This window comes from Panthera uncia, chromosome F2, assembly GCF_023721935.1.
Source record: "Panthera uncia isolate 11264 chromosome F2, Puncia_PCG_1.0, whole genome shotgun sequence".
Taxonomy (NCBI): Eukaryota; Metazoa; Chordata; class Mammalia; order Carnivora; family Felidae; genus Panthera; species Panthera uncia.
In genome coordinates, this window is record NC_064812.1 from 17,290,032 (window position 1) to 17,302,060 (window position 12,029).

At 44.2% G+C, this 12,029-nt stretch overlaps 1 long non-coding RNA gene across 1 annotated transcript in view; it reads left to right on the forward strand.

Moving 5' to 3' along the window:
* Window positions 1–12,029, forward strand: part of LOC125924436 (uncharacterized) — a 39,713-nt gene that overhangs the window by 11,038 nt on the left and 16,646 nt on the right. The gene's annotated exons all lie outside the window — the stretch shown is intronic.

The following is a 12,029-nucleotide window of genomic DNA, read 5'->3' on the forward strand; positions in this document are numbered from 1 at the left end:
TGTCAGGGCAGTTGTGCCCTGCACCCCCACTGTCCTTGGATGAGGCCAGAGAATGAACAGAAGGGCATATACTGATGGGGCGAAGGGTGAGTTGTCCATGAGGTGGTGCTCACAGCTTGTCTTCATGTGCGCCCGTGTGCCTTTTTTTCCCTTTGATTAAAAACGCATACTGTAAACTATATCCTGTTTTAGAATTCATGGAAATACGATTTGTCTTTCCTAATCTGAAAAGCAGATTTCATGTACTTTTAAGATTCCCAGAGAAATGTCTACGTTTGTAATAATTCACTTCTTTTCTTCTCCTGGGATGCAGTGACAAGGAGAGGTAGGGTGCATGTTATGATCTCTCTGCTCAAACACCCCTGGGTCTCACCCCATCCCCAAGAAGCTCACAGTCCAGCTGGAAGTGAAGATCCACCCACTCTCTGACACAAGGTAGACGGTGAGGGAAAAACAAGAGTGTATCATTGTTTGAGGGAGGAAGAGGTTAATTCTGCTTGGAAGCTCCTTGAGGGACAATGGAGACATCAGTGGGGCCCAAAGAAAGGATAATACTTACGGTGGAACGTACGTTTTCTGAAGTCTGTGAAATAGGAGTAGTGCAAACAACCCGGGTTGTCCAGTGATAACAGTGCTCAAGGCAGATGAGAAGACCTTGTTTTGTGAGTCTGAACTGAAATGGAACAAGGTGAGAGGGAGGGACGGGACTTTATAAAACATAGGAAGTGCCCCCACATGCTGAGAGAGGAGCGATCAGGTAAATACTAAAGCCAGGCTTTGGCAATCAGAAGGAAGTAGTTTCTTTTGAAGTTATCTCAGGTGAGAGTTAGTGAGAGGTGAAGTTAAAAATGCACAGCCTTGGAATCAATAAATAATTAATAGCACATTTGTATCCTACTTTATGGTTTAGAAAGCAGGATGACAATTTAGGAAGTTTTGATATCTCTGTTTAGCAGACGAGGGAGCAGAGGCATGACAAAGTTAAATGACTTTCTTAAGATCACAATAATAGTAAATGGCCAAATCCTACTGAAGAATGAGCTCAGGAACAGTTCTTGATCTAGTTTTAGCAACGGGTGAAACTAATCTTTCATCAGGAAACATTTATTGAGGAACTACTATGCAGATATTATGTATTTGATAGTTTCTGATACAGTTTCTTTCATCTGGGAGCCCACAGCCTAGGGAATGGGTCTGAAGTGGGTGATTTGGGGTGACATTTGGTGAGGTTTAGAGATATTTTTGCTGGTCATGGCTGGCATTTGGTGGGTAGAGGCCAGGAATGCTGCTATACAACCTACAGTGCATGGGCAAAGCGCTATCTGGCCTAAACTGTCAATAGTACTGAGGTTAACAAACCCTGTTCCAGTACCTTATTCATTTATGCATTCATTTTATCACATATTCGACAAGCTTTTGGGGTACCTATGATGGACTGTTCTAAGCATGGAGGGTATGGTGAGAAAGAAGACAGAAAAAGCCCTTGTTCTCATGTCATTTATATTTGGGTGTAGAGTGGAGGGTGGAGAGGAAGGAGAGTTGGACATTAACAAGAAAATGAATTGGTAACAAGGAAACTGTCAGGTGGTATTGAGCGCTCTGTGGAAGGTTCAGATGCGTTGGTACAATTATAGGTAACTTGGAGGTTGCATTAAAATGGCTCATCATAGGAAGCCTTTATAAAGCAGTCATATTAGGGGTGCCTGGGTGGCTCAATTGGTTGAGCATCTGACTCTTGATCTTGGCTCAGGTCATGATCTCACGGTTCATGAGTTCGAGCTGTGCTGACAGTGTAGAGCCTGCTTGGGATTTTCTGTCTCTCTGCCCCTCCCCCACACTTGCTTGTGTGTGTGCGTGCTCTCTCTCTCTCTCTCTCTCTAAATAAATAAATAAATAAAACTTAAAATAAATAAAGCACTCATATTAATGACTGAATTTGAATGACAGGAAGCCATCTGAGGAAAGCGCATGTCAGGCCAAGAGAATAGCAGGTGCAAAGGCCCTGAGATGGAAATGAAATTGGGATGTTCTTTTGAGGAACAGAAGGAAGGTCAGGGTGTTTGGAGTGTGGAGGGGGAGGGAAGTGACACCAGAGAGGATGACAGGGGCTGTATCCTGTCAGGGCTTTGTTAGCCAAGAGAAAGAATTTGCATTCCCTTCTGTGTGGCTTCCATGTGGCTGTTCTCATGGGGAAAAATGATAAGGGTTATGAAGAAAAGAAAATAGTCTTGGGGACAAAATGATGGAGGGGGTCAGTATTGAATTCGGTGGCCAGAGAAGGCTACTCTGAGACTTGGATGCTGACAAGGAGATACCTGTGGGAAGGCTCAAGGCACCTGAGGCTTGGGGTTATGGGCCAAATTGTATTCTCTCCTCCCCTCCCCCGCCATTCATATATTGAAGTCCTATCCTCTGTTTCCTCAGAATGTGACTCTACTTGGAGGTAGGGTCTTCAAACAGGTGATTAAGTTACAATGAGGCTAGTAGAGTGAGCCCTGATCCAGTGTGACTGGTGTCCTCATAAAAAGAGATGCCCAAAGAGATGCCCAAAGAGATACCAGGGGTGTATGCTCACAGAGGGAAGTCCATGTGCAGACACAGCAAGAAGGAGGCCATCTGCAAGCCAAGGAGAGAGCCCTCAGAAGAAACTAACCCTGATAACACCTTGATCTCAGACTTTGAGCCTCAGAACTGTGAGAAAACCAAGTTCTGTTATGTGAGCCCCTCAGTCTATGGCTTTTATTATGGCGGCCCTCACAGACTAATACACCTGGAATTTGGTTTTCTTATCTTTTGCAAAAAGGATGCTTGTGGATCTTTAAGATTTTTCCAGTTCTAAGAGCCTTTGATTCTAAGAAATACATGAGCTCCTCCTCCGGGCTGCCTGTCCTCTGTGTAAGCCTTAGCTACCTGTCCTCGATTAGAGAATGGCAGAACAGTTGTGGGGAAATGGAGCAGCCCTCGGGAGGAATTTGGAATTAGATATGGATTTCCCATCAATTTCAAAGAGCCCCCGGGCTGGGAGGATTCCAGTCACTCTTCTCCCACAGGAAGGGCATTCGAAACCCCAGATGAGGATCCATGGGATCATAATGACATATGTCTCCCTTAGGGACAGGCAGAATTCAGTGCCAGAGTTTCCAGAAAGGAGATGGAACTTGAGGAATTTTCCCCTTGGAAAGAGTTCACTAGAGAACAGGGCCCTATGGAGAACTGGAGTTCCTTTGGTGCTGACCCCATGCACCATCCAGGCCTTGCAGGGTCCCTGCCTTCTGTGCGAAGGAGCCATGTTGGCTCATCTTGTCCTTTTAAGCTCTTATCTTGTCTCTGAGAAGGGAGGTTTGAGAATATGACTCGTTTTAGGACTCAGGAAGAGAGTGGGCAAAGCATTTGCAAACTTGACGTGCCCTGCTTGCTGAAACAAATGTGGCCCAGTAGGCAGCTCCTTTGTTCTCTAAGCGAGAGCACTTGAAGAATGGCAGCTACTGTTCAAGCAGTTACTTTTGTTTCTAACTTTTTCCTTACAAATTGATATACATCAGAACATATTGAAGGGGCAGACTGTGCCTTGCTGCCCAGCCTTTCATAGTTAACCATCTGTTCAAATATTATGAATTCAACAAATATTTACTAAGCAATTCACATTGCTTACAATTTTTGGAGGGCATGGGAGTGGGGAGGAGACACAGACACTAAGCCAGTATTTGTGTGTGTGTGTGTGTGTGTGTGTGTGTGTGTGTGTGGTGTCTAAATAAAGTGGCTGACAGGGAGTAGTTGCTCATTAAATGGGTGCCAAAGAATGAATGAATGAGGGAACAAATGAATGGACTGGACAGTTTACACTTCAGATTCTCTGTCTCAGCCTCCATGTAGTAGTGTAAAACCCTCCTGGAATGTAACTTTCTCTGCTCCCCGGAACGTAGGCTTTCTGATAGCAGGGGGTTTTGTTTGTGCTGTATCTCTAACACCCAGAGACCACTGAGGACATACTCCAGTAATCCAGGTAAGAGCTGATCATTCTGGGCAAGCAGAGGACACAGAGAGATAGTTAGAGGCAGAAAAGTTATTGCACACGGTAACTGATCTATTGTGGGGACCAAGAGAAGACAGTTTAGGGAATCTCCTAGGATCCTGCAACTGTGTGGATAGGGTGCCGATAACAATGACAACGAGGAGATAGGGAGGACCACTCACCAGTTACAAATAGACATCTGGAGTTTACGAGGGAAATCGGTGTCGCTGATATTAACTTGGAATTGTTAGCATAAGGTATCAGTTGAAGCCTGAGAAAGAGGAGCAGAGGCCTGAAGATAGAACCTTGGGGAAATAGTGATATCTAAATGAGGAGGAAGACTGGACATCGGGAGGTTATCTGAGAGTTGGAGGAAAATGAGGAGAGAGTGGTATCTCCTAAAATCAGATCGTGTCATGTAGTTATGCTGCCTGCAGCCTGGGTCCTGCAGAATAAAAGCCTCGAGTCATTAACATGTATACCTGGTATGTCATAGGTGCTCAGGAATATTTTGCTGAATAGGGAAGTGATTTTTTGGATACATTCCTACAAGGCATTAATGGGAGAAGATCGGGCATTTGTTTTTATGTATTCCCCCTGAGTTGCAGGTCACTAATGGAGTTAGACCACGTTGGGTAGCGTGATATAGAAGCATTAGTCCTCCAGATCTGAATGAAGCAAGGGGGAGATGGTGAGAATCCAAGACTGTTAATTTGACCAAGGCATTCCAGTAGGTCAGCAGGCTCTGGGATTTGGCAGCAATTTTGTGCATTGGAGACTCAAAGAATTTACCAACCCCCTGAGAGCCATTTTTGCAGACTGTGAGACTTTTAGGTCATCTTGTCTGATGCATTTGGCCACAAATGACCTGAAGAGGCTTACGTCAATATACACCATTTAAGTATTATTTTTGTCATCTTGCCATATAGTTTAAACTAATAATTTACTGGCCTCTGCCATGTTCCAGATGCTGTGTCAGGCATGTCAAATACAAATCTCTCATAATGCCAAACACCCATTTTACAGATAAGAAAACTGAGGCTAAGAGAGGTCAAATAAACTCAAGGTGACGCAACTCATATAGCACATTTGGGATTTTACCTCAGGTTCTCTGACTCCATGTTCAATTTTTCGGTTTGTTTTCTGGTCTATAAAATAGAAATAATAATGTCTGCCCTGACCAATTTCTAGGGTTTCAGGGAGGATTATATGAGATCGTGTGAACAAGAGTTCTTATTAGGATTTATCATTAAATCAGTGATGCTTAGCTGGAGTTTGCTTTTAATGCTTCCCCTGAAGTCTTGAGAAACATGGAGGTTTCTGGCATCCTAGGATGCTGGTGGGGAAGTCTATTTGGTGGGGGGGGTGTGGGGCTGTCCAAGCACCTCTCACATTCCATCCTGGAGGAAGGCGTCTAACCTGTCAAGATGCAGGCCATTTGCTCCCCAGTGTCCTCACTGCTAAAACTCCAGTGTAAATGATGGCAACCATGTAGTAAATGCCCACAGGCCTGCTGCTTTCCCCATATTATTTTAAAAAATTAATTATATAAATTAATTAATAAGTACTTGATAGAAATGCATTTACATTTTTTATTTACAACTTTTATTTTTTTTATTTTTATTTTTTTTTAATTTTTTTGGTAACGTTTATTTATTTTTGAGACAGAAAGAGACAGAGCATGAACAGGGGAGGGGCAGAGAGAGAGGGAGACACAGAATCTGAAACAGGCTCCAGGCTCTGAGCTGTCAGCACAGAGCCCAACGCGGGGCTCAAACTCACGGACCGTGAGATCATGACCTGAGCCAAAGTCGGACGCTTAACTGACCAAGCCACCCAGGCACCCCTATTTACAACTTTTAAAATGTGACTCCCATGTTATTTTAAATCTTGCCGTAAGATCGTTTTGTTATTTTCTTTTTACCAGAGAAGACAGTGAGGTTCAGAAACTTGCCCAAGGCAACACGGGTGATAAGGGACAAGTCAGCTCTTGAATCCAAGTGTATCTGATTCTAAAGAGCAAGACCACCCTACCTCTTCATTATTCTTTATTCTAATGGTTTATGGATGTGGTTCTGGGTGATTCTTCCCCCTGATGCATTATCATGACTTAGGATCTTTCCAAAAAGATCAGTGTCCTTTCCTTAGGTGAAAACTCTGTAGTTTACAATTGTTTTATATACATTTTAAAGCACATTTATAGCTGGCATGGCTTGGGAGCTAAATTTAATTCCCTATGTGTTGGCTGTTTGCACTTATAATTTGAACAGGGGTTGAACAAAAGCATTTAATGATTGGAAATTAAATTGGTGACACATCATTGTGTCTTATCCTCCCCCGCTTTGATCAGACAAAGCTCAGTCAAGTAGACGTTTAAACATGAAAAAGGCAGATGGACCAGTAGCCTAGAACATAGGCCAGGGGTTGGCAAACTGTGGCCCACAGGCCAGAGCTGGCTTTCTGCCTTTTCTTCTACAGTCCTCAGCAGCTAAAATGGTTTTCGCATTTTCAAATCGTTGGAAAAAATTGTGGAAATTTTTTCTCTTTTGTTATGTACATATCCCATAATGTTGTGTTTTTGCCTCTGGCCCCATAAAACCTAAAATATTCACTATCTGTCTCTTGCAGAAATATTGCTGACTCTTGACATAGGACTTTACCTCTTTGAGGTGAAATAGGAAGGATGTAATGTCTCCTTTATTCCGGAATATTTTATATTCTTTGTTTTTCAAATTTTTATTTAAACTCTAGTTAGTTAACATACAGTGCAATATTGGTTTCAGGAGAATTCAGTGATTCATCACTTACATACAACACCCAGTACTCATCACAACAAGTGCCTTCCTTAATACCCATCACCCATTTAGCCTGTCTCCCACCCACCTCCCTACATCAACCCTCAGTTTGTTCTCTATATAAAGAGTCTCTTATGGTTTGTTTTCCCCCTCTCTCTCTTTTTCCCCGTCTCATATGTTCAATTGTTTTGTTTCTTAAATTCCAAATATGAGTGAAATCATATAGTTATTTGTCTTTCTCTGACTGACTTATTTCACTTAGCATAATACGCTCTAGCTCCATCCACATCATTGCAAATGGGAAGATTTCATTCTTTTTGATGACTGAATAATATTCCATTGTATGTATATATACCACATCTTCTTTATCCATTCATCAGTTGATAGACATCTGGCCTCCTCCATAGTTTGGCTATTGTTGATAATGCTACTATAAACATTGGGGTGCACACACCCCTTTGAATCTGTATTTTTGTATCCTTTGGGTAGATACCTAGTAGTTCAATTGCTGGGTTGTAGGGTAGTTCTATTTTTAACTTTTTGAGGAACTTCCATACTCTATGCTCTGGAGTGGCTCCATCAGTTTGCAATCCCATCAGCAGTGTAAGAGGGTTCCTCTTTCTCTGCATCCTCACCAACATACGTTGTTTCCCCGAGTGGTTCATTTTAGCCATTCTGACTGGTAAGAGGTGGTATATCATTTTGGTTTTGATTTGTATCTCCCTGATGATGAGTGATGTTGAGCATCTTTTCATGTGTCTGTTAGCCATCTGGATGTCTTCTTTGGAAAAGTATTATGTCTTCTGTCCATTTCTTCACTGGATTTTTTGTTTTTGGGGTATTGAGTTTGATAAGTTCTTTATAGATTTTGGATACTAACCCTTTATCAGACATGTCATTTGCAAATACCTTCTCCCATTCAGTGGGCTGCCTTTTAGTTTTGTTGATTATTTCCTTTGCTGTGCAGAAGCTTTTTATCTTGATGAGGCCCCAATATGTTTGCGTTTGTTTCCCTTGCCTTTGGTGATGTGTCTAGCAAGAAGTTGCTCTAGCCGAGGTCAGAGAGGTTGCTGCCCGTTTTCTCCTCTAGGATTTTGATGGTTTCCTATCTCACATTTAGGTCTTTCATTCATTTTGAATTTATTTTTGTGTCTGGTGTAAGAAAGTGGGCCAGTTTCATTCTTTTGCATGTTACTGTCCAGTTTTCCCAACACCATTCATTGAAGAGACTTGCCTTTTTTCTATTGGGTGTTCTTTCCTGCTTTGTCAAAGATTAGTTGATCATTATTTTATATTCTTCTTCTTTTAGTTCAATATCACAGACATTCTTGAGCAGAGCTTTGTGCACAAGCTATAGGGAAATGCAAGTAGATAAGGCAGATCACTCACTGGGGCCTTGGACTCCATGGCTTTTCCTCTTTCAGAGGAAGAGGGTTTTGTTCTGGAAGGAAAGGAAAATATTTCAGGGGCAACTATTCTGCAGTGAGCAGAGCAGACTCCTTTGTGAGTACCTGGCTTCTAATCACAGGCCCACCGTGAGCCTTGTCTGAGCTGGGTTCCATTTTTGCGCAAATGTCTGAAGAAAGTTTCCATTTTGTTGAGAAAAGAAAGACTTCCTATTTTTTACAAGGCAGAGAAATTAATGGGGGAAAGAAGTTCTCCTTTCTATATCAAGAATGAAAGGGAGCTGTTTGAACAGACTTCAGGCAAGAATCAGCACTAACTGGGTGCTTGGCTGATAGCTGGCTTTGTGGCTTCCTGTGCTATTAAAGCATTCTGGCCAACTCCTCCTGGCAGTCTGTCTTCTTCTGAAGGCTCAGATGTCTGACGCTGGACAGTGGGATGAGAGCTCAAAGGGAATATGCCCAGAGCACGAGCTCCTTCAGATCTCTGCTTCCAGCCAGAGCCAGGTGACAAGAGCCCAATCGTGAGCCAGCAGAGCAATGCCTGGCTTCCTCCCGCAGGCGGGCAGGTGAAGAGACCCCGTGCTCTGTGCTGCTGGTATCTGTGAACCCCATGGGCCGTCTTCTCCCTTGTAGAGATACAAAGTTGAATTTTTTCAGAGCACTTTTGGAAAAGCAAGTGCATCCAGGCCCTTGCCTTTCTCTTCTTTGTCGGTTCCAGGTCCTCTTCCTGTGGGACCCCACTCTTGTCTCTGGGCTGCCTTCTGCGTGGCTACCTCCCAGTCCTGCCTTGTCTTTTCTGCCTCAGAGTTCCTCTGGGTCCCTCCTCTGCCACTGCACTGGGCTCCTGGTATTTGGTCTCACCTGTTACTTTGCCTGGAAAGGCAACATGGGGATGTTGGGGGTTCTTTTGCTTCCCTTTACTTCCCAGGTATGGAATTCACAAGACAACAAATTTGTCCCCAGGAATGCCCTCTTAATACATCTAGGAGTAAATAGCTTCAATTTGGGTGTCTTGGGCTACCCCCGAAATGAGGGTATAAAACCAGGGCACAATAATGGCAGGGACAGTCCTTTTTTCTGGCTCAGACTTGCTTGGTTAAGTGGAGCCTCCAGGCCCCCTGAGAATTGCATGTCTCTGGGAATCTTGGTTTAGGCTTTGCATTCCTGAGGTGATACCCTCAGCCTAGACCTCTGAGGCTGTTTGATGGCTTTACCATCAAAGCCACTGCTGGGCCAACGCTGCTCAGCCTGCTGAGCCTGCAGGGCTATAGCTGGGGTGCAGAAGCCTTGCTGAGTCCCCAGCCTAGTGGGGAGACTCCCCCTTCTCCACTCTTGGGTCACTCCCCTTCAATTCTGTCTCAGTGTAGGGCAGCTGCATGTTGGACCCAAGTTGTGTGCCTGTCTTGCTAGAGATGGTGAATCTCTTTCCGGGGAGTTTCTCTGTCCCTCACAAAATTGACTGAGAGCTGCCTTCCCCCAGCCCCATCCTCCAGGTGTATGCAGACCTATAAGAAGAGAAGAGCATAGGCTCAGTCTAGAACCCCTGCTACACACACACACCTCTGTCTTTTTGCTTGCTGTGGGAAATGGACTGCCACACCCTCTTCCGCACGTTTCTGGTGTTCTGCTGGTGTGGACACTCAGCAAGCTCAGCTCGTTTTTCTCCTGTGGTGCCGCACAAAGCACGTTTCAGTGAGAACCACTCTGTCTCCAAGGCCAGTTGTTAGGGTTCTCTCGAGAAACAAAATCAATAGCATACATATATAAGGAGATTTATTATAAGGAATTTGCTCATGTGATTATGGAGGCCAGTGAGTCCCAAATCTGCAGCATGGGCCAGACGGTAGACCAGAGACACCATCCAGATAGTGCTGGGTGTTGGGACTGCAGTGGCGAATAAGGGTTCAGTCCTTGACCTTGAGGCACGTCCAGTCTGATGTATGCAATTATATTATCCTTCAGGATTTACAAACGGCATTCACAGATGTGACCTCATTTGAGTTTTACATGGACTCTTCACTTAGTGTCATTCTGATGTCCATTTTAGAGATGAGGAAGTGGAGGCCTGGAGACACTAAGCAATTTTCCTCATATTGTATCACTAATGGGTAGCAGAGCAGAGACTCCAGTGCTTCTTTTTAAAATTTGAAAGCCCAAGCCCTTAGGTCACACATACAGTTAATGACTTAGGAAAAGCAAATACCATGTCAGATTTGATATATCTTTATTAAGTTGCATGGTGACGGTGCACAACATTGTAATTTTTCATGTACCTGTCTCTTATTGTCTAGACTATCAGCAGGGGTGGACAGGGTCTTACTAATGTTTAAATCCTCAGAGATAAGCAGAATGCCCAGTACCTAGTAGGTGTTCAGTAAACAGGTGTTGAATAAAGTGTTACTGAGGGTCCCTCATGAGCCAGATTCATTCTGAATTTCATTATGAGTGGGAAACCAGTCCGGGAGTCCAGGTGGAAGCTGCCAGATGAGAGGCAGTGCTGGGGATGAGGTGAGGGGCAGGCTGGAGGGCCAGTGAATGCCTTGCAGTGAGCTTTGATATTCAGTAATCCAGGCTTTGATTTCTATGCATGAGGTTCAATTGCTGCCTTTGTATGCGGATTCATCAGAAGGAGACTTTTCAAGTGGGTTTTTAAATGAAATCTGTACGGGAGGGATAGAAGTTAAGCCCATGGTTCCGGCTCCCTTTCCTGGACAAATTTCAGAGGAGATTCCTGCAGAAGTCAGGGGTCGTCAAAGCAGAAGCATTCCTGTGATTACCAGTGCCAGCCTGCAAGCTGGAAGGACATGTGCTGGCAAGCACTGGGGGCCAGGAGCAGCGGGGGGTTCCTTTCCTTTGATTTCCTTCCAGATCTTGTCAAGGTAGTCCGTGGCCATGAGCCTAGTGACAGTGGGGCTGTGGGGGTGGAGCGGGGAGGAGAAGGGACTCACTTTCCTACCAGAAAAGCTTTTTGTGACTGTTGGAAATGTGACAGAACTGTCCAAAGCACATGGCAGACCTAGCCATGCAGATTGGGGGAAATTGAGCCGTTGCTTCTACTGTTCTGTGACAACATAAAGCTGTAAATTGTCTTCTACAGAAAAAACAAAAAGAAAAATCATGAGCACCATATTGTGGACACGGATGCCACGTATTCAAGAGACCTGGGTTGCTTGCGCCCCAGTCCTCCCCTCTGGGCCCACCCTCACCACCTTTGACATCTATGTCAACAACCACAAGGATTTAAAGAGGGACGTGGTTGGATGCCTGGGTGGCTTCGTCAGCTAAGCATCCAAATCTTGATTTCAGCTCAGGTCACAATCGCACAGTATGCTGCGTTGGGCTCTGCACGGTCAGTGCAGGGCCTGCTTGAGATTCCCTCTTTGCCCTTTCCCTGCTGTGTGTGCACTCTCTCTCTCCCTCGAAATAAATCAATAAACTTGAAAAAAAAGTCTTAAAGAGGGATGTTGTTGCCTTCTCATGTCAAACAGCAGTTTCTCCTCTGCCCAAGTACATTCTGTGGATCCATAACGTTGCTGCTAATAAGATGGTGAACCTTCATAATCAGTCCCTAAGCAGTTAACTTCTCATTGCACACAAAGCCAAGGCAAGTCTTTTTGAGGATCTTAATTTATTCAGTATCACTTACCACACTGATCAAATACAGAGGACAATGGCAGGAACACTTGAAGGAAATTCAAGTCATACACGTGTTCTTAATTAGCCGTGTGACTTTGAACAATAAATACATCACGTTGGACATTTATTTCTCCATATCGGGGTGGATTTATGAGGCAAGACCGAAGACAAGCAGGCCAG